This window comes from Gopherus evgoodei, chromosome 1, assembly GCF_007399415.2.
Source record: "Gopherus evgoodei ecotype Sinaloan lineage chromosome 1, rGopEvg1_v1.p, whole genome shotgun sequence".
NCBI classification, from domain to species: Eukaryota; Metazoa; Chordata; order Testudines; family Testudinidae; genus Gopherus; species Gopherus evgoodei.
Window position 1 is genome coordinate 255,386,295 of NC_044322.1, and position 23,864 is coordinate 255,410,158.

At 45.7% G+C, this 23,864-nt stretch overlaps 1 protein-coding gene across 3 annotated transcripts in view; it reads left to right on the top strand.

Annotated features, from left to right (window-relative positions):
* The first annotated feature begins 8,451 nt into the window (after nt 1–8,451).
* The window catches only part of RESF1 (retroelement silencing factor 1), a 51,913-nt gene continuing 36,500 nt past the window's right edge, over nt 8,452–23,864 (top strand). For all 3 annotated transcript variants that reach the window (XM_030543537.1, XM_030543545.1, XM_030543533.1), the window contains exon 1: nt 8,452–8,687. The gene's annotated coding sequence lies outside the window, so the exon portion shown is untranslated. The remainder of the gene's footprint in view (nt 8,688–23,864) is intronic.

Below are 23,864 nucleotides of genomic sequence, written 5' to 3' on the forward strand. Positions count from 1 at the left end.
TGGACTGGGACATGGGCTAATCTTCTCATCTCCTTTGTTAGCTGTTTTACCACTTTTCCATTATCATCAATTTGTACACAGCAATTAGATTCATTCAACTTCGCACAGACTGCCCCTTCTTCTGCCAGTAAATAATCGAGGACCATATGGTGTTGATAAATTGCATTTCTCATCTGAGTTGATTGATCGGCCAAAAGATCAAGAGCCGTGGCCGTTTGGTTGGTTAATACTTCCAAAACAGCCTGTAACCTAATTAGCCGATTTAGGTTATAAATAGGCTCCCTGGCCCCCGATATTAATTCATTTGGGTTCCAGGTGGCTGGGCCATAATGTTTTATAATTCTTTCAGGGGGCCACTCCTGAGCTCCCCATGTTTGGGAGCTTCCGGCAGCCAGGGTGGAGTCCACGAACCACCTTTCTCTAATTAAATCATCATATACTTTAATTCCCAATTTATTTCCCTGCATTTGGGGTAATAAAAATAACAAGGGTCTAATGTATCCAATGTAACATACTCCTGACCAATTTGGAGGCAATCTTCGATGAGCATAGGGCCCACAGATCCAGTAATGGCCTTTCAGGGCCCAAGTCCCATTGGCAAAGGGACCATCCCAGGTTTTGGGGTCCGATGGTTGTTCATAGTATAAATGATTACCTGGCCCTAAGGGCCCCCCCATAATCACTGACGGAGAACCATCAGAATCGCAGTAATCACATTTCCAGGCCTCAGCTCCTGTTTTCCAGACACAGTTACAGCCCCATCTGGCCTATTGGTACTAGACCAATTGTTTAAAATGGGCCCGGGTTCCGTTATAGTGCTGCCATGCCCATTGATGCCACCGCACCACGTGGTCCTTACTAATGGTATTGTCTTGCTGGCAACTTAGAAAGAGGGCATCAAAGAACCCATCCTGTCCTACCCCCTTACAACCTTCGCCCGTATGTTATTGATAGGAATATCTTACCCAGCTATTATTAGTAAGCCTTACATGATGTTGTTCCATTGCCCTTGATATTTAGAACAGTCGTACGTGTTACAGTTGGGATCATAGCAATCAAATCCTAGGGTTAGAGTCCAGTCACACTTGCTCTCTCCCATATGCACTCCCTCCCGTCGTGTCTGATTGAGGCAAAAGATGCCTATTCCAGAGGAATAGAGCCGCCAGGGGCTACTATTCTCAGTCCAAACCTTTGTCCCATTCTGCACTATACTTAAGTTGCTAACCCACCACTTGGGTTGCACTGGTTGGGCTACCCAGGGCCACTCATTCAATTCTCCTGGACCTCCACACACCCAACAGTTACTAAGATTAAAGGAATTCGATATTGTCTCCCCTAGTTGCAAAAACCTATTTTCCCATCCATAACCGTAATGGGAGTACATAACCAAAAGTATTAATGATAGTTTCATTATCTCTTTTTCTTAAACAGCCCTTTTAGTCCGTCTAATCCTTGATATTCCCAGGTGGAGTCTTCGCCTGTGCCACCCCGGGCTTCTGGAGCTGGGGTGGACAAGGGCTGATGTCCTCTTCCGCTGACTCGGTCTCCAAGTTAGGGTTCAGGAACCGTTTCACCCGAGTATGGTGCGTCCATTTGTCACTTCCAAGAATTTTAACAGCAGCTTGGCTGATGAGCGAAACAGTGTGGGGACCGTCCCACTGTGGTGTGAGGGGGTCATGCTTCCACTTCTTAACAAGGACCTGGTCCCCGATCTGGAACGGATGCACGGGCTAATGTAGCTGTAACAAAACAGATTGCAGCCTGGAGACCTGTTTCCATAAGGAGTCATTCCCCATTTCCCAGTTCACATCCTCCCGGAGCCCCGGGATAAGTATTCAGGGAGGAAACCCAAAGACCAGTTCAAAGGGTGAAAGTTTAAGACCTTTACGCGGGATCCGTCGAATGCGGGTAAGGGCGAGTGGTAAAGCGTCAAGCCATTTCAAACTAGATTCTGTGCATATTTTAGTGAGGGTATCTTTGAGAGTTATATTAATTCTTTCTACCTGACCCGAGCTTTGTGGCCTCCAGGGTGTATGCAATTTCCATTGTATACCGAGGGCCTGGGAAACCTGTTGAACCACTCGTGAGGTAAAGTGTCTTCCCTGATCAGACTCAATTACCTCTGGGAGATGGAACCGAGGAAGTATTTCATGTAACAAGGCCTTGGTGACAGCTCGGGCCTGACAATGCCGGCTGGGGAAACACTCCACCCGTTCAGTAAGCTGATCCACAAATACGAGTAGGTATTTATAGCCCCTGCATGGGGGCATTTCTGCAAAGTCAACTTGCCACCTTTGGAAAGGGAAGGTGGCCCATGGCCAACCTCCCATTGGGGCAGGAGGGCCACACCCCTTTTGGTTGGTTCATTGACAAACAGGACAATTCTCTGGGCTTCCATGTGCATGCCCAGCCCCTTAAGGGATCGGGTGGCCAAATCAACCATTGCTCCCGACCCCATATGTCCCTCTTTATGTAGGAGCCGAAGAATTTCCTGAAGCACTGGTCGAGGGACAAAAATCTCCCCTCCAGGCAACTTCCACCACCCAGAGGAAACCTGCCGGGCCCCCGCAGCCTGTGTGTGGCATACTTCCTCAGCCGTGTATCGGGGAGGAGGGGTTTTAGCTTCTGTATCTTGAACCAAGAGGAGCCATGAGACCCCTTCTCGTGCGGCCTCCTTTGCGGCCTGATCAGCCAATTGATTATACCTCTGCTGTTCGGCCTCTGGGGCCCTCCCATGGGCACGCACATGTATTACGGCGACCCGGAGGGGAAGCATCAGGGCCTCAAGAAGTGTTTTGATGAGGCTCCCGTGTGCAATCTTTTGGCCTGAGGCTGTAATAAACCCTCTTTCCCTCCACAGGGTCCCGTGAGCATGTACCACCATGTAGGCATAACAACTGTCAGTATATAAGTTAAGAGTTTTCCCAGTCCCCAACTGGAGAGCCTCAATAAGGGCCACTAACTCTGCCGCTTGGGCGGACAAATTAGGGCTGAGTTTAAACTTGTATATTCCTTCACCCTTAACTACTACTGCCGCTCCAGTAAACCGCTTGCCATTTATCACATAACTGGACCCGTCAACGTAGCCCTCAATATCTGGGTTAGGCCAGGGCAGGTCCGAGAGGTCAGGACGAGGTTTAGTTTCCTGCTGCAAGACTTCAATGCAGTTATGAGTGGGGCTGGTCTCATGGGAAACCTGGGGATCAGGCAGTAGGGTAGCTGGGTTGAGAGAACTAACTGTTCTAAAGGTTAAATTGGGGGCTAGCAAGAGCCCCACCTCGTATCTGGTATGTAGACTAGGATGTAGATGCTTTTCCCTAGCGCCCGTTCCCAGTATTTGAGGCACCCCGTGGGGGACCACAACCTCAGTGTCCCCACCCAGGGTCAATTTTTCAGCCTCCTGGACAAGGAGAGCAGTTGCTGCAATGGCCCGTAAACAAGCAGGCCACCCCTTGGCGACAGGGTCCAACACCTTTGAGTAGTATCCAATGGGTCGCCAGGTTGGTCCCGACCTTTGGCACAGAACTCCAGCAGCCACCCCTCCCCTTTCGTGTAAGTATAAAGTGAAGGGTCTCTGGTGATCTGGGTGGGCTAGAGCGGGAGCCTGAACCAAGGCTTCTTTAAGCTCTCGAAATGCTTTTCCCATCTCTCTGGTCCATGTCCAATGGAGCAGACCTTCCTTGGTTAGAGATTCATATAATGGTTTGGCTCTTCTCCCATAGTCAGGGATCCAGAGCCGACAAAAGCCAGTCAATCCCAGAAAAGCCCTTAATTCTTGGGGGTTCCGGGGTTGAGAGCTATCAAGTGTAACCTGGATTCTTTCTTTACCCAAACTACGTCTTCCTTGGCAAAGATGATATCCAAGAAAAGTGACCTGCTGCTTAACCAACTGGGCTTTTTCCCTTGAGACTTTATACCGCTGTGCCCCAAGGTAGTTAAGGAGTTCTATAGTTTGCTCTTTATAGGCTGCCTCTGTTTCAGTACTTAAGAGCAGATCATCGCAATACTGGACTATCTTGCATGAAGGGTGCCTAGCCAGGAATAGTGCAAGGTCTCTTTTTAGCTGGTTGCCAAAAATCTCGGGTGCACAGGTAAGTCCCTGTGGGACAACGGTCCAGAGATATTGAGCCTTGTAGTGGGTATCTGGATCCTCCCATTCAAAGGCAAACAGTCTTTGAGATTCCGAATCAAGGGGGATGGAAAAGAAGGCATCTTTTAGATCTATGACAGAGAACTAGCTGTGGTCCTTGGGGACTTGACCCAGGATAGTATGAGGATTCGGGACAACAGGATAGGAGGCTTCTATTAATTTGTTAATTTGTCTCAGGTCCTGGACCAATCGGAACTGTCCATTAGGCTTAGGCACCCCCATTATCGGAGTATTGTATGGGGATGTGCCTTCCCTGAGCCACCCGCACTGCAGAAACTTTTGAATCAGAGGTTTTAACCCGATCCGAGTGGTCAGCTTAAGGGGGTATTGTCAAATTCGGACCAGGCTGCTTCCCTCCTTAAGGGAAATATGCATTGGAGAGGCATTCCGAGCCCGAGTGACGCCTCCCTCCTCTGCCCAGACCTCAAGGTTAACCCCCGGTAGCTGGCTTCCTTCATTCCACTGGTATTCCGAGGAAAGATTTCTAGCATTCATGAGGGCCATCCGGTAGTTAGAGGTTTGCTGTTTAGGAAGTCTAACTTCCATGGTCCCATTGTCGAACGAGATTTCCGCCTGCAATTTAGTAAGGATATCTCGTCCGAGCAGCGCAATGGGGCAGGAGGAGCTGCAAACGAACTGGTGTGAAATCTGATGGTCCCCTATTTTCACTAGGAGAGGCAGAGTTTTTTCCAAAGCTGTAGTTTGTCCCTCAATCCCCTGGACTATGGCACGTCCCCGACCTCTACCTCGGGGAGCCTTATTAAGGGGGAGCAAACTAAGGGTGGCCCCAGTATCAATAAGGGCTTCAATTGGGTGGCCCTCCACTTTAATTTTTACCGTGGGATCCAGGCTGGCAGCTTGTGCCACCAGGAGGAGCCGCTGGGTCCCCCGGCCCCCCTATGGGGGAGATCCCTCCCCCGAGAGTCCTGCACGGTTGTAAAGGATGGGAAGGGGCGGGGCTCTATCTCTATGTTCCTTTCCCATGGCCTGTCGCCGGGGGCATTCATTCTTCCAGTGTCCCTCCTCCCTACATATAGCGCACTGATTCCGACCCAGGCGGGGGCCCCGTCCCTTCCCCGGTGGCCCTGGTCGTCCCTTATCTTTGTCCCCCCTTTCTTCATATCCCTCTCTTAGGGCCATGGCTAAAACACGGGCCCCTTTCTTCCGTTCCTCGTCGCCCCTTCGATCATAAACCTTCATAGCAATCTCTAAAAGTTCCTCTATATTCTTGCCCGACGCCCCCTCTAGCTTTTGCAACTTCTTCCTAATGTTCTCCTAGGATTGCCCAATGAATAAGGGGATTTATACCCATTTCCTGTTGGGGTCCTCAGGATCAAGTTCAATGTATCTTCTACAAGTATTACAAAGCCGCTCATAAAAAGTGGCTGTGTTTTCATTCTTTTCCTGTCTTATATAGCTTGGCCCAATTTGGGGTTTTTCTAATACAGCGTTTCATCCCCTGCACTATGGCCGTGGCGTATCAGCTATGGAGGTTTCAGTTTGCCTCGTCTTGCGGCCAGTTGGGAGGGCTCTCAGGCAGCTGCGCAGCCACCTGGGCTGGGTTTCCCACTATTTCGACTAGCCACTCGCGGGCCCTTGAGAGGACTAAACGCCTCTCTTCCGCAGTCAATAGGGTGTTAAGAGCAACCCTCATGTCGCCCCAGGTAGGGTTGTGAGCCGTAATTAAGGTTTCAAACACTGCCGTTAGAGTCGCGGGATCCTCCGAAAATGGGGGATTCTGCTATTTCCAGTTATATAGATCACTAGTGGTAAAGGGAACATATACCATAGTAAGCCCACCACCGGGGGCTATAGTCTCTTTTGGGGCTTTTGGTGTACCACGCCACCCTTGCTTGGTGTCCTAATAAGGGTAAAATGAGTATCCCCAGCCTTATAGTCAGTTGACAAGCTATATTGTGTCCCGGAGCTCTGATTTATCAAGGAGTCAGTCTGGCTCCTAGTGTTGGAAGACGGCCTGTCCCCCCGAGACAGGGAGGCCAAAGAGATCCAAGGGGGCTCCTGTTTGGACGAGCCCTGGTCACTTAGCCCATCCCTTAAATTTTCGGTTGGGACATTATCCTCAGAAGGGGGGGGATCCACAATCGGGGGTGCCAGAACCGGGAGGCCTGGATACAAAGGGGGAGGGGCATCAGATCAGGGGCAGAAGGAATTACAGCTGGCGGACAAGGTTTCTTAACAGGGGGACAGGGTTTCCTAACAGGGGCATCGGCCAGTAAGGTTTTAATAGTCCGTGTTCTACATATTTACAACCAGTGGGGGGGGGGGATTGGCCACAAGGTCCTGCCAGATATCTATATAGGGATACTGGTCCCAATGCCCATCCCGGGTTACAATGTTATGTACAGCTTGTACAATTTCTGGTTTGCGTGTCCCCCCCCCTCGGGCCATTCTACCCCGAAAGTTATCCATTCAAGAGTACAGAATTTTACAAGATTGTCTTTACATAATACAATTCCATAATCAGCCTGGCGTCTAAATGCCTTCCAGTTATCCAGCATACATCCTAAGGGTGTCCCGGAGAAGGTACTTTGCCTGGACCCAATTATGCTTTACCCAATTTTTATCGAGACAGGGGTGTCGAGACAGAGGGAAAGGGTAGGGATCTAGCCCCAACTCAAATATCCACTGGGTCACGAGGTTCGGCTGACCCCCCTTGCAATCAAGATATCCTGGTCACCGGGTTTCCCCTTGCAGGAGTCTTGGGGTGGCTGGAGTCAGCTTAAGTCTCAGACCTGGTCAGCGGCATTCATCCACCTTTCACACAAGACCCTTAGTCAGTTACAATTTTGGTTTCCAATACACCATTAAGAGGAAAAACAAAATTACCCCTCCTAGGAACAAGAGCAATCCCTGCGGTTGCTCCAAGTCCCAATAATTATCAAGAACGGCCCATAAAGTAGTGGAGTTAGTGACGTTACTCATTGGCCGTTACTTGCTTATTCCTTAACCAGAAACACAACAACAAGACATTTATAAAACTGCAGTATCATTAATATACCTTCCTGTATACGGGTCGCCTAGGGGGTTTCCATCGTCCAACCCACACTTCGGGGGCGGTATTCCTCAAACCCAGAAGTAAACGCACTTACCGCCTGAAGTGGCCGCGTCCGGCAGTCGGACTTCCCTTCTCCTAGAGCCGTCTTACTTCCGTGTCCTTCGGAGTTCTCTTTAGAGAGGACGCAGCCAGCCCGGCCGATTGTGACGATCCAAGGCTCGAGCAAACCAACAGCTTGAGGTGGCTACTTCTCTGAATCGCCCTCGGCCGCCGGTCAGCGCCCTCTACAGGGAGAGAAGTCCCATCTGGGTCGCCATTGTTAGCCAAATGGGCTTGTTTCCCCCTGGAGCTTACTCAATTACCCCAAGGAGGCACGGAAGACTAAAAGACGGTTACCAAGTTCTTTATTTTGTCAGTCAGCTGAGCGGGTGCTCTCCTCGACTCATGCCAGAGAGAGAAGCACACCTTACAAGTGCAGAACAGGCTTTTTATACCCTGTGACAAACAGCTTCGCATGCATAAATTCTGCTAGCCTCTGCATTTTTTGAATTTCTCTCTAGGGGTACTCAGGATGCATCTGTTTAACATTTGTTTAACTTCCTTTACTGAGTAGTCTGAGTACGTGGTGCGGAAAGCATGAAGGGAGCAGCTGGGATAATAGCAAATAGTTGACCCTTGCTCTAACAACACTGGTGTAACTCTCAGGTCACTCTGATTCTGGAGTAAGTGACTTTTCTGCCTCAATCAATCAATCAATCAATAACATAGTTTTGTTTCATTTGAAAATGTATGACGTTTCAGCAAATCGACCCCTAGTGTTTGCTGGGCTTATTACAATGGCTGGGGTGGGGGGAGAGAGAACCCCCCCCCCGAATATTTTTTATTTCACATTTTTGTTTTCAGTGATGAACCGACCCAATTGCATCAGCGGGAGACTCTCTTTGCTGAACAAATTCCAATTCCTTGCAACAGCTTCTCCACTGCTTGCAACCCGCCCCCCCCCCCAAAAAAAACAAAACTTTGGTCCAGCAGCTCCCCACACCGCGGTTGCTGGACTCAGAGCGGTTGCAGGGCAGCCTTGGGGGCCAGACGACAGCCCGCCTCGCTCGGCCTGGGGGAAGCAGCGCGCGGGTGCCTGCCGCCGGGCTCTGCTAGCGTGGGGTGGGGGGTAGGGTACGGAGAGCGGTTGGAATTCGGAGGACGCTAGGACTGCGCGACACGCGGCTCTCCTGCCGCCGCCTGTTCCTCTGGGGCCAGCGTTCCTGGGGGCGGGTCCAGGCAGCCGGGGCGGGGCGGGGTTGGGTAGTTTGCGGGTCAGTCTGAGACCAGGTTGGAACGCGGAGCTAGGGCAGCGCGAGCAGAGCAGCGGCAACGGTTCGCGCTCTCTGGGGACCAACAACGCATTCGCTTCCCCTCCCCCAACAACTCCATTGCTCGCGCTTCGTTCCAGCTCCTGCCGCCGGCTGCGCTTCACGGGAACCGTCCGTCCCGCCCGCCGCTCCGAGCCCGCTACATGCTCAGGTACCTGCGCGGCGGCGTCCGGAGCGGCCGGCTGGGAGCGCGCGGGAGAGGTGGCGGCCGGGCTCCGGGGCGCTTGGGCAAGAGGACTCCCCGCTCCCCAACCGAGGCGGAGTGTGGAGACCCCCCCCGCCGCCGCGTCATTGGGCAGCTCTGTGCCCTCAGCAGCGCACGGGGGCGCGCATCAGCCTCCTGCCGGGGGGGGAGGGGGTCGCATCGCTGCTCCTCGGGGAGCTGCGGGTCATCAGCCTGCGCCGCTGCCCCGGCCTCAGCGAACCCGCTCGTGGGGGGAGGGGCCAGCGGCCTGGGGACCCGCGGGCGGGGGTGGGGGGAGCTGCCTCCACCCAGATCTTCGCAGCCTGGCGCGTTTGCCGCCGGCCTCGTTGCTTCCGATCCGAAGAGGGGCTGGCGGGCCTGAGCGGCGGGCGCGGGGGCTTTGTCTGGGAAGGGAGCGGCGCCTCCCCGCCCGCTTTCCCTGTCGCCGGTGCTAAGGGAGGGAGCCTGAGGCCCGGGCGTGTCCCCAAGTTGATCACTCTCCCAGCCCGTCTCGAGCTGCTGTTACTAAAACGGGCTCCCTGGGATCGCACAAAGGATATAAATTTCCCAGGGGTAAACCTCCTGGGGGCGCGATTCTCCGCAGTTATTCATTACGGTTTTCAGGGGGTAGGTGTAGGGAAACGCAGTGATTAGTTGTGTCTCGAACAATAAACTCTGCGTGTGTATTTATGTATCATAGAGAAATAATGATACTTTGGTGTTCCTGTTATTCAGAACTGTTTGGAGTTTAAAAACAACTTAGTGATATATACTTGGATGGTACTAGTTCAAATAGTGTAAACGAATGATTCAGTGGTTTTGTATACAGCATTCAGGAGGATGTCAGTGGAATCATAGAAATATCAGGGTTGGAAGGGACCTCCGGAGGTCATCTAGTCCAAACCCCTGCTCAAAGCAGGACCAGTCGCCATCTAAATCATCCCAGCCAGGGCTTTGTCAAGCCTGACCTTAAAACCTGTAAGGAAGGAGATTCCACCACCTCCCTAGGTAACCCATTCCAGTGCTTCACCACCCTCCTAGTGAAATAGTTTGTCCTAATATCCAACTTAAACCTTCCCCACTGCAACTTGAGACCATTACTCCTTGTTCTGTCATCAGGTATCACTGAGAACAGTCTAGATCCATCCTCTTCGGAACCCCCTTTCAGATAGTTGAAAACAGCTATCAAATCCCCCTTCATTCTTCTCTTCTGCAAACTAAACAATCCCAGTTCCCTCAGCCTCTCCTCCTAAGTCATGTGCTCCAGCCCCCCTAATCATTTTTGTTGTCCTCCACTGGACTCTTTCCAATTTTTTCCACATCCTCCTTGTAGTGTGGGGCCCATGGAGACATCTGCGTTAACTGTACCTAGCACCTAGTTCATATCTGGCAAACAACACAACATGCATCTTGCTTCTGACCTAGTCTGCATATAGAAAGAACAGGTTAGGACAATTTGAACTACTAGTTGGATTTCACAATAAAGGTTAGTATGACTACAAAGTAACTCAGTCCACTAACAGTTTTGTTTGATAATCTCACGTACACAATGAAAAGTTTTTCTATGTAATGTGCATAGTATCTTCAGAATACATGCATCTTCAGAATAGATGTTGAGATTTCCACTATTTCTAAAACTTGAGTTCCATATTTTGTCTTGGACATATCACTTTAGTTTTACTCTAACGCTCCTTGAACTATTTATAGACATTTGAACAGTTTCAACCAGAGAGCCAAGAAAGACCTGCCATAGCCCAGGGCATTCACCTGGGAGGAGGCGGACCCTTCAGATTCCTGTTCCACATCAGGTCAGACTGTGCTCAGATCCAAAGTGGTGACCATGACATACAAACGTTCATAGACTAGAGTGCAGATTAGAATTCTTTTGAACACAAAGAAAAATATAGTTTCCAAAGATGTTTTCATGTTCAATTCAAGATGGCAATTTTGGTGATGTAAATAAAAATACCGCAGTCATCAGTTTTTGTGCCATGTGCTGATCTCCATATATCCTTCAATACCATGGTACATTCAGGACTTGCATTTATGATTCAGCCTAGAACCATTAATGCACATCTAAGGTTATACTGTGAGGATATAAAACTGGCTTGGCTAGAAGGAACACCCAGAAGCTGAGTGGTGTGACTGAACTACCAAACTTATCTGTAGAGCTGAAGAAGAAGAAGAAATCTTTCATCATAAGGGACATAAATTGTTAGCATCACAGATATGAAAAACTGAAATTCTCTGAAGTGCACTGAAAACATAGTTTATGCTATTTGCAAGGCCAAAGCATACAGCGGAAAAAAGGAAATACAAGAACAGAATCACTAAAACTTGCTCCATAAGCTCGTGCTCATGCCATTGGAAGGTTATCTCTACAAATAAAAGCTGAGGAGTCTTGATCTGTGTCTCCAAAAAGCTATTGGAATGCTGAAGATTTTGAGAACCATGTTGTCCAGCCCTCTCAACCTTGTTTTTTTCAGGCCATGGAGTTAATAGCAGGCTTCCTTATTCTAGCCAGCCTCAGGGGATGATTTTAAAAAACAAAAAAAACCAACCTCACCATAGTAACTTATGACTACACTTTGATTCTTTGTAGGTGAGCCAGAGTCCCACCATGCCTTGTGTTTATAATTCTTTGTATTTAAGCTTAAATACAATCTGCCCTATTGTGTTATCAATAAGCTGGATTTTGCTTGACCGTTGCATGTTATTAGTAAGGGCTTGTGTGTCCTCTGACCCATTGACTTACGAAATGTGTCCAGATGGCCAGAAAAGGGCTATTTGTGATTGAGGAGTGGGTAGCTGTTTTCTGTAATTGTTGAAGTAGTGATCTTCTGATAGATGCTTTTAGTTTATCAGGAACCACTCTAACAGATGTTTTGTCATAATCTGGCTACAAATGTCTTTTTATGATTGAAGAATCCATTATTTTATCAAGGATATTGATCAATTGAAAAGGGTTCAGAAAAGAGCAGTCAGAATGATAAAAGAATTAGGAAGCATGCCTGGTAATGGTAGACTCAAAGAACTCAGAGTATATTTTTAAGAACCTGGGTCAGGCCAATGGTTGATCTAGGCTACTATACTCTCTCCTGTCAGTGGCTAGTACCAGAGTTTCAGGGAGTGTGTGCCGAACAGGGCAGTTGGAATGATGCTCTCCTGTTTCTCACCTGGCTTCTGGAAGTCAGAGATTTAGGGCCACGTCAAGCTTGGGATTGTATCCCTTACCATCTTGGCTAATAACTTTCTCTTGGTTAAGGAGAATCAACAGCTAAGGGGTGACTTGATTAGGGGGAATAAATGTTTAATAATGGAATCTTCAGTCTAGCAGAGGCTGATATAACATGATTCAATGGTTGGAAGTTGAAGCTAGATAAATTAGACTTGAAATAAGCGATACATTTTTAATAGTGAGAGTAACTAATCATTGGAAGAATTTACTAAGGATTGTGGTGGATTCTCCATAACTGACAATTTTTTTACATTTAAGTTTGGATCTTCTCATCAAAAGATGTGACCTAGGAGTTATTTTGAAGATGTTCTTGGCCTGTGTTCTACCGGAGGTCAGACTAGATGACCACAATGGTTCCTGCTAACCTTATCCTTGAAACAGGTGTCTTCAGCTTACCAATTATGTAACCGAATGTTAGTAAAATATTAATGTTTTATAGTTCTTTGTGTATTAAACTCCCGATTCTTTGACTAAAAATTCCAGAATTCTTGCTGTGTTGGCCAGAGTTTGTCTACAATAGTGCTTTCTTTTAAACTGAGCTACTGTGAGACTAACATCTGTTATTATTAGTAGGACTGTACTGTAATATCCACTCTCCATATCCTGACCTTGCTGACATAGTCCAGAGGCAGAAAAGATTAATTAACAAAAGTTGGTAGTTGTCATAAATGGGCAATGTAATTGACCAGATGGGCAGGGAACATTTATTATAAGAGATGTGTTCTATAGTTAGTGTAACAGCAAACCATTGAGTAATGAATTGATTAATATCTATGTCCATAAAAGAGAATCATGGCCACAGATGGCCTCAGTATACTCCTGGGGGAATTCTGCGCCACTGCATGTGTGCATAATTAATAAGCTGTGCATATTTTAATTTTTTTGCACAGAAAAAAGCGTCGTCTGAAAAGTTGCTGCAGTTCCGTCTTTTGCCCACCAGAGGGTGATAGAACACAGCAGCTTCTGCCAGCCAGTTAGGGAAGAGAGAGAGCCTGCACAGCCGCCTTCACAGTGCCTGTAGGGCCAGGTCAGGAGACGGACTGTGGAGAGAGACAGGCAGTGTGGGGCTGCTGGCGGTGTGTGTCACAGACAGGGATTCATAAGGGCTAGTGGGGGTGGTCAGACTAGTGCAGTGGCAGAATGGGAGTGGAGGCGCAGGGCCATGGGGGAGGGAGGTGCAGGGCCACATGGGCAGAGGGGCAGGGCCACATAGGGATGGGGTGTGTGTGTCTTGAGTGGGGGTGGAGGGACATGTGCCTGACTGAATGGGAGAGGCTAGGGATCAGCCAGAATCTGCATGAGGGAAACTCCCTAACAGTTCCTCCCGCCTCCCTCAAGAAACTTGTTCCAGAATTTTTAACTTTTTAGTGCAGAATTCCCCCAGGAGTTTAAGAAGTGATTAAATAGTTACAGCTGTCGTTGGCGTATTGATTAGGTAAGTTAAATAAGGTTAAATCATGAGGGAGAAAATTTCAGTAAGGACATTCTGATATCTAAGAAATTCCTCAGACTCCATTTTGTTGTCCCTATCTTCCATTTGGAATAAGCAAAAATCACTCTACTATTAGAAGCTGCATGTCACATACCATTGGACGCTGCAAGTCACATGGTCACTGAAAATAGGTCAAGGGCAGAAGGTAGGTTAAAGTAGTTCAAAAAAAACTGATGAGTCACCACAGGTCACATGATATTTTCTGAGCTTGTGTGGTGCAGAAGGGGAAAAATTGCTTGAGCTTCAAATGAGGGAAAAACATAACATAACATTGGCAGAAAGCCAAGGGGGGAAGATCAACAGATCATAACTTTGAAGTTAACAACGGTCAGTGACCATTTGCAGTAAGGAGCTGATAGGACAGTATAAAAGTAGACACTCAGGAGCAGAGGGAGCAGTAGGGGGAAGATTGGGATGGAGAGGACAGGAGCTCCCAGAGGAATTGAAGTGATTGAGGTGGAGCAGAGCCAAGCTGATAGCTGCCCGAAAGCTGAGAGCAGTGGCAGCAGCAGAAATCAATGTACAGTAAGCTTGCTAGTGATAATTATAGTGTAGTGTAGCATAGCATAAAGTAGTATAGTGTGTGTGTAGGTTAAAGGCTGGCCATCTGTTACAGAGCACACTCAGAATCATTTGAACTGTACGTTATTGCAGTTTAAAACGCTTTTTAGCTTAGAATAAGGGCTTTGTATTTTATTTAGGTTTTTAGTTTATTACTGTATTAGGAATTATTAGTTGCATTAATAAAAAGGTTCTTTGTTGTGGAAAGAATACTGCCTGTCCTTCATTTATTGGAAGGCTATATCTGTGTCCTTCAGGTACACCTCTACTTTGATATAACGCTGTCCTTGGGAGCCAAAAAATGTTACGTGGTTTCATCTATAATAGTTATACTGAACTTGCTTTGATCCACTGGAGCATGCAGCTCTTCCCTCCCTTCCCCTGGAGCACTGCTTTACTGCATTATATCCAAATTTGTGTTATATCGGGTGGCATTATATTGAGGTAATGGTGTATTTCCTTATCTACCCTGGAAACCCATACTCTAGGAAGGACAGATTATGGGAGCAATAGGTAGGCTATTCTAGGGGCTCTCAAAATCTGTTTTTGGGTAACAATCCCTGGGGGAAAAAGGCTTTTAAAATGTTTTTTATTCTAAACTAGTATGTCTAGGGGAGATTGTGGAATCTCCATCATTGGAGATTTTTAAAAGCAGGTTAGACCAACATCTGTTAGGGATGGTCTAGATCAGTGGTGGGCAACCTGTGCCACATGCCCTCATGCGGCTTGTCACGGTAATCCACTGGTGGGCTGCCAGACAGTTTGTTTACATTTGCATGGCACTGTACACTTTGTAATCTTTGTTTTAATTTAAATCTATATATTTGAAAATGTAGAAAACATGCAAAAATACTTAAATAAATGGTATTCTATTATTGTTTAACAGTGAGATTAATTAAATCATGTTTTAATGGTTATATCAACCAATGAGAATGTAACTTTAGAAAATAACTAAAGTACAAATGGAAAAGTTGATTAAAATTAATTTCATTTGAGGCATTTAAATTGGTGATTTTAAATTGCCTTGATTTAATCAGTCCACCCTACAAAATAAGGAATTAAAGAAGCAGTGGCTGTAATCATGTATAGGACATCATTACCTCCAGCTACAACTGTAAGGCAACATTGCCCTCATGTTAAACAAACTAGGCTGAAGCCAGCATTGCTTGTCTAAGGCCACGTCCACACTACAGAGTAAAATCGAAATTAATAAAATCGATTTTATAAAACAGATTTTATAAAATCGATTTTACGCGTCCACACTAGGGCACATTACTTCGGTGGTGTGCGTCCATTGTCCCAGTCTACCATCTATTTCCGGAGCGGTGCATTCTGGGTAGCTCAGTAAAAAAAATGGGACCAATAACTTTGATTTCCGTCCACACTAACCCTAAATCGATTTAGTAATATCGATTTTAGGGTTACTCCTTTTGTTTAGCTGGGGTACATAAATCGATTTTAAGACCCCTTAAAATCGATTTTAAGTGCCTTGTAGTGTGGACGGGTACAGCGTTAAATCGATTTAACGCTGTAGTGTGGACCTGGCCTAAGTATCATTCCTATATGCCCAAATTTATGCATTAGAAATGATCCTTAAAACAATTCTCAATACAATTTACATGATTGATAAGCTTCAGGGATTTCTAACCCAGTTGCTAAGTGCAACTATAGTAGCAAGCAATTCTTTGAGTTAAAAATTTTGTCAGTGGGTGATTACTTCATAAATAAGAGATCTCTTAACCATCACTGAACATAGTTTGATCATAACTCCATATCAATCATATGCTTTGTTAATTACGTCATTTGTAGTAACAGACATCCTTTGTTACCCCTCTACCCTGTTATAACGCCACCGGATATAACACAAATTTGGATATAATGTGGTAACGCAGTGCTTGGGGGAAGAGAGGGCTGCATGCTCTGGAAGATCAAATCAAGTTCAATATAACGCAGTTTCACCTATAACGCAGTAAGATATCTTTTGGCTCTCGTAGACAGCATTGTATCGAGGTAGAGATGTACTTTGCTAACGGTCCCTTTGTGGGCATCTGGACTAAATCAGCAAGATTAAGGTAGAGTATATAGAGTACACACTTTCCTAATCACTAGTCATGCACTAGCTCAGTCTAAAACAAAGTACTGCACAATAAGGATTCTGTTCTTTGACCAAAGAATCATGACAGTTTAGTGTACACTTTGCCCATTGGCTTTGGTGCTGTTCTGTTCCTTAGTGGAATACGGTGTCCCTGTGTGGTGTATCACCTCACAGTAAATTGGTCAACATTGAATTGAACTTGACCATGTGCATCATCACAGGCACCCTTGCCCCACTCCTATTCTTGGCTACCAGTTCTGAGCAGCATAGCTCCTCCCACGTTCATCATGGAGAGCCTACAGGTGGACTGGTGGAAAAGCTATATGCCAGTCCAGATCTCCCACTGCATATGGACATCTTCAGTAACCCCAGAGCACAATTTATGTCAAGGCATCCACTGTGGAATCTGCCAGCATATATACCCAATGGCACAATGAGTGGTCAGCTACAGATGTTTGAAGTATTTTTGCTTGTCGGTGATCCGGCCTTTTGACCCCTGGGATTTGACCTGCCATGTCAGCTTTGGACTCTGCTGAACAGGATCCAAACTGGCCAAGGAATACGTGCAGCCAACCTCTACACTTGGGTCTACACGATGACCCACATTGTCAGTGCTGCCGCTGTCAGTCAATAGCTCATTTTGTTGACAAATATCAACTAACTAGATTTCATGGTAGACTTAGGACCCTTCACTCTGCTGATGAAGCTGCTGTTGGGTGTCTTTGCAAGTGAATGCCAGACGAAGTGTACAAAAGAATCATCAAATTAATATTTACTAATAAAGCTCCGGTGATGATGATGCTTGAGCTACTAACGCAGTGAGGATGCAACAACTCAAGTTTGGTCAAGTCATCAGCTGTTAATCCAGTCAATGCCGCTGCTAACCAAATCACTCTGTGTAACTCTGGTGTTTTGAAGTGTGGTTGCTCTCACTTGAGCTAGGCTAACACAGAATGCACTAACTCAAGCTAATTGTTTCAGTAAATCTTAAGATCTTCGGAGCAGAAACTGTCTTGTTGTGATGTTTCTACAGTGCTGGAAACAGTGGGTTTCTGGTCCATGACTAAGGCTTCTAGGTGCTATGATAAAACAAATAATAGTTAGTAATGTTTTGTTGATCAAAGATTATTTTATAACTTAAGTATTTAGCTGAACCTGTTAATCTATTTTGTTCATCCATTGTATCTATATATTCCTTACTGAAGTGAGCCTGACATGGATACTGTACCTACAATGTTTTGTTTTTAATAAAATCTGACAGAATTTTTATAGCCTGGCCAATTTGGTAGTTATTCATATCTCAGTTCAGTACTTCTGATGTCTTTGGAGAAAAGCTCTTTCCAGAATCCAAAGAATATTGCATATCAAATAAGGTTAAATGGAAAAGCCGAAACAATGGCTGAGATTGGAACAGTCTAATTCATCTGTTCACAAGGTTTATAGAATAATTTTTATTCTTCGAGTACTGTCCCTGTGGGTGCTCCACTTCAGGTGTCAGTGCATCCTGGCGCTGCTGATTGGAGATTTTCAGGAGCAGTGCCTTGTTGGGACACATGTGCATAGTAGCTGTCTTATGGTGTCACTGATGATTCAACCAGCGCTTGCACGTCCCAGGCCCCTCAGATTTTTCTCAACCATCTTGAGCTGCAGATGGAGCTTCAATGGCAATGTCACAAAATCATCTAGGAAAGAGTGAGAAATAATTAAGTTTATTCCTCAATGGTTAGTTCATTGTTGATCTAGGTTTCTGTTTTTAAGCAGTTAAATTCCCTTAAAAAAAAAAAAAAAAAAAAAAACCTCCCTAAGAGTTTACCCTCTGTTTCTTTTAGTTCCACAATTGAAGTTGGATTCTGAAAATGCCAGGTTCTCCTGGGTTTAAAAGATACACTTCTTGTAAGGATGCTATGTCCATCTCCGATGGACACTCAGTATGTCTGCTGCTTAGGGGAGGAGCACATTCCCCAGAAATGATCCCATTGCAGCAATCTTAAAGCCACAGTTAGGAGGGACAGCGATTTCCTACTCAAAATGATTCTTATGGATAAATCCCTAATACCACTGTCCGCTTCTGGAACAACCCCATTGGGAGATTCTCCAGGCGCCTGCTCCCTGGACAGGTCGAGTACCCTCTCTTCCAGAAAGTGAAGAAACAGGGAGATATTTCCTGCTTATGGAGAACCGTTGAAGAGAAAATGGTCTACACCAAGATCACTACCTGCGGTGCCGGCGACCAGCAGGGTGAGCACGTTTGATACTCTGGGCGCCTCTGGTGCTGTCCGTACTGGGACCTCTGCCTACAGAGATAAGGATTGCAGGCATGTCAGCCTCTTTCTCCACAGCACCAACTACGAGGCAGGACATGGTGCTGACAGCACCTCAGCTCACTCTGCCACCTCCAGCGGTGCCGCACACTACGGAGCCGATACCTGACTGCACTGAGTTGGCACTGATCAAGGCCACTCACAAGCAGACAGGATCGATCTCCCAGGCTTCTTCATGTAAGAGCACGGCACTGCTGCCCATGGCACCATGCTCCCTTGCTAAAGCGGGTGATATCAGAATTTCATCCACATCGGGATCACCAGTACTTAGAACCAACAGTTCTCTGGTGCCAATGGCACCAGTACAGCCAGACTCACCAAATGCCTCCAGATTCTCCAGTGATGACGAAGCTGATATTGATGAGGCAGTCTTCTACTCCAGACATTCCTCTTCATTGGGCAGGGAATGTGCCAGGGAACACAGGGACATGCCCCCATGGCTGATTAACCCATGTGCCCCCCATGCCATTTTCAATGCAGTGGGCACAGTGGGAGCCATGGGCAGTCTACGAGCACAGGCCCAAAGGCTCCGCATGCTGCAGAGGTGACAGATAAACCTTCTTATGGCTACTGCAAATTAACCCTCAGAGACGCATGAGGATTCTATAGAGGAATTGGATGATTCCAATAACCAAGAACAATCACCAACTCCAGATGAGGCAGTCATGTCACCCCTGCTCCCCTTTGCAGATGACTCAAAACAATTCAAGAGTTATTCAAACGGGTGGCACAAAGCCAGAACATCCAGCTGGAAGAGGTAACTGAAACCAACATCAGCTCCTCAAAATACTGCACCCAGCATCCTCGACTAAGATTGCACTACCAATTAATAGAGCTCTGATGGAAACAGCAGAATTATTATGGCAAATACCAGCAACCGTACCTCTGATATGCAAAAGGGTGGATAGAAAATATTATGTGCCCAAGAGGGTATGGAGTTCCTATTTTCACACCCTCAGCCAAACTCCTTGGTGGTGGAGGTGGTGAACCAATGAGGGGAAAAAAACCATTATAAATCTACCCCACAGGACAAGGACGCGAAGAGATTTGATTTGTTTGGACGAAAAATCTACTTATCGGAGACTCTTTAGTTCCACATGGCCAACTACAAATCAGTACTAGCGAAGTATGACCATGATAATTAACAAAACTCAATGATTTTCTGGCAGACATCCCAGAAGACAGAAGGGAGCAATTTCAGTCCACCATTACCGAAGGTCAACTTATGTCAAGTACAACTTTACCAAGTGTCCCTTTATGTCATGAACGTGACTGCTTGCACAACAGCTATGGCAGTAGTCATGAGGAGGGCCTCCTGGCTACAATCCTCTGGAATTCCAAAGGACCTCCTGACTAAAGTTGAGGATCTCTCCTTTGACAGGGAAAAACTATTCTCTGCAAAAACAGAGGAAGTCCTAAACTCAATGAAGGACTCTTGAATGGCGCTCCCAACCCTGGGCATCTATACCTTCCTCCCTCTCCCGCCAACAGATGTGGGAGATAGCAACCTTTTTCAGTGCAATAGAAACACAACCAGAGAGCGACAACAGAGGCCTTTTTAATCAAAGACAAAGGCACAAACCACAGAGATGTTTCCCTACCCAATCCCAGGCTGCGATGTCCCAAGCACCTTCAAACAAGATGCAATTTTGAAGCATTGGTCAAGGGTCTGACCTCCCTTCCCCTACCACCGGTGTTAATAGAACCAACAATCCAAGTTTTTTTATCATTGACTCCGACCATTCTACCATATGTGGGCCACTATCACCATGGATCACTGGGTTTTGGAGATCATTCAAACAGCTTCTACCATCCCTTTTTACCTCCATCCCACTACCTGCCCCCCTCCTCTGTCCCTCTTCAGGGACCCTTCTCACAAGCACCTGTTGAGACGAGGTAGATCACCTTCTACAATTAGGGGCCATGAAACAAGTTCCAACACAACACAGAGAAAGAAGGTTTTACTCCCACTATTTCCTGACTCAGAAGAAGTTGGAGACCCATACCAGATCTCAGAAAACTCAACAAATTTGTTCGCAACCACAGATTCAAAATGGTCACACTGAACTCTGTCATCCCGGCGCTGGAAGAGGGGGACTGGTTCTCAGCCCTTGACCTACAGAGATGCTTACTTTCACATTACCATCTATCCTGCTCACAGATGATTCCTACGATTCACAATGGGACAAGATCACTTCCAATACAGAGTATTGCCATTTGAACTGTCAACGGCTCCATGAGGCTTTATCAAAACCCTAGCAGTAGTAGCTGCTCATCTGCGCAGACAGGGAATACTAATATTCCCCTACTAAAAGGTCCTACCAGGACAGAAACATTACACATCACTCGACAAATCATCTCTTTCACTCCATAGGGCTACCGATGCCTCGATTCACAGTGCTGACCTCCCTCATATCAGTAATCTCTGACAGCACATGGGTGTTCACACCCAACTGCCTACAACTCCTGGAACATATGGCGGCCACTGCTTTTGTTGTAAAACATGCCAGACTACACGTGCATTGTTTTCAAAGATGGCTGAACTCGATGTGTATTCCATGAAAGCACAGTGTAAGCAAAGACTCATGCTGATCCCAGAGGTCCTGCATTTACTATGATGGTGGACAAACCCAATAAACGTTGGCTCAGGCATCCCGTTTCAGCAGGATCTGCCATCCATACAGATCACAACAGATACCTCACTGATTGGATGGGGAGCCTACCTAAACCAGTGTACAACCTAAGATAAGTGATCCCCTACGGAAACGCTCTTATACATCAACCTACTCAACTTGTGCTCGGTCTGCAATGCATGCCTGCATTTTTTTCTCTATCATGTGAGGCAAAATGATAAAGATCCTAACAGACAATGTCATGTGTATGTTTTGTATAAACTAGGGCTGTAAAATGATTACAAATATTAATCGCATGATTAAAATTAATCACGCTGTTAAACAATAGAATACCATTTAAATATTTTTGGATGTTTTCAACATTTTCAAATATATTGATTTCAATTATAACACAGAATACAAAGTGTACAGTACTCACTTTATATTTTGGATTACAAGTGTTTGCACTGTAAAAAGACAAAAGAAATAGTATTTTTCAACTCTTCATGAAAGTTGAACTTACAAATATAGAATTATGTACAAAAATAGTGCATTCAAAAATAAAACAATGTAAAATTTTAGAGTTTGCAAGTCTACTCAGTCCTACTTCTTGTTTAGCCAATGACTCAGACAAACAAGTTTGTTTATATTTGAAGGAGATAATGCTGCCCGCTTATTGTTTACAATGTCACCTGAAAATGAGAACAGGTGTTCTCATGGCACTGTTGTAGTCGCTGTTGCAAGATATTTATGTGCCAGATGCGCATGCTTCAACCACCATTCCAGGGGACATGCATCCATGTTGATAACGGATTCTGCTTGAAAACCATCCAAAGCAGAGTGGTCTGACACATGTTCATTTTGATTATCTAAGTCAGATGTCACCATCAGAAGTTGATTTTCTTTTTGGTGGTTTAGGTTCTGTAGGTTCCACATCAGAATGTTGCTCTTTTAAGACTTCTGAAAGCGTGCTCCCTACCTCGTCCCTCTCAGATTTTGGAAGACACTTCAGTTTCTTAAATCTTGGGTCGAGGGCTGTAACATCTTTAGAAATCTCACATTGGTATCTTTTCTGCATTTTTGTCAAATTTGCTGTGAAAGTATTCTTAAAACGAATGTGCTGGGTCATCATCTGAGACTGCTATAACATGAAATATATGGCAGAATGCAGGTAAAACAGAGCAGGGGACCTACATTTGTCCCCCACCCCAAGGAGTTCAGTGAGAAGTTTAACGCATTTTTTTTTAACGAGTATCATCAGCATGAAAGCATGTCCTCTGGAATGGTGGTCAAATCATGAAAGGGCATACGAATGTTTAGCATATCTGGCACGTAAATACGTTGCAATGCCGGCTACAAAAGTGCCATGCAAATGCCTGTTTTCACTTTCCAGTGACATTGTAAATAAGAGGGCAGCATTATCTCCTGTAAATGTAAACAAACTTGTTTGTCTTAGTGATTGGCTGAAGAAGAAGTAGGACTGTGGACTTGTAGCCTCTGAATTTTTATGTTTTGTTTTTGAGTGCAGTTGTGGAACAACAACAAAAATCTACGTTTGTAAATTGCACTTTCAGGACAAAGAGATTGCACTACAGTACTTGTATGAAGTGAATTGAAAAATTAATATTTTTTCTGTTTATCATTTTTACAGTGCAAATACTTGTAATTGAAATATACACTTGTATTCTGTGTTGTAACTAAAATCAAAGATATATATGAAAATGTAGAAAAACATCCAAAACATTTAATACATTTCAATTGGTAGTCTCTTGTGTAACAGTGTGATTAAAACTGCGATTAATTGTGAGTAGGGTTTTTTTTTTGTTAATTGCATGAGTTAACTGAGATTACTCAACAGCCCTAATATAAACAGTCAGGGTGGAGCACATTCCCACTCCTTATGCACGGAGGCCCTAAAACTATGAAACTGGTGCATAAAACACGTCTCTGTTACAGCAGCATACCTCCCAAGCTGAATAAACATGATGGCAGACACTTTAAGCGGACAGTTTTCCCAAGAGCACGAACTGAATGATGAAATAAAACAACACATTTCACATGTGGGGATCCACCACTCATAGATCTCTTTGCTTGATCAGTAAACAAGAAATACCTAAAGTTTTTTGCTCAAAAGCAAGACTTGGAGCATGATTTCTGAGGGGCAGCGCTTTCCTCATCAAATGGAATGCTCCTCTCCTATACACATTCCCACTGATATCTCTTATCTCCAGAGTTATACACAAAATATGAATGGACAGAGCCAAAAAGTATTTATAGTGCTGACATGGCCCAGAAAGACTTGGTTCCTCTTACCTGACATGCTTGGCGATCTGCAAACCATTCACTCTCCCTTGTCTATGAAATCTTCTCTCAGGATGATGGTCATGTCCTCCACCTGGACCCGGAGGGACTTCACCTGAAGGCATGACTCCGCCCCAACGAACTAACCTGCTCAGAACAGGTAAAAGAAGTGTGAATAAAAAGTAGGAAACACAACACACGTACTATCTACCTCCAAAAATGGAAAAGATTCTTCCTGTGGTGCCAAAAGAAACAAATACCTGCAAGCTGGGCACCATTTCCACTAAGCATGAATTATTTATTCTCCCTGAAGAACTCAGGGCTTGCTACGAGCTCTCTGAGAGTTCACCTTGTGGCCATCACTGCCTTCCATCAACGGGTAGATGGGATGTCAATATTTGCCCACTTGATTACTAAGCAATTCCTAACTGACATACAGAATATATATCTAGACGTCCGAGAATCCACACCTATATGGGACCTAAATTTTGGTTCTCAAGTCTGATCAGAGCTTTACTCATTAC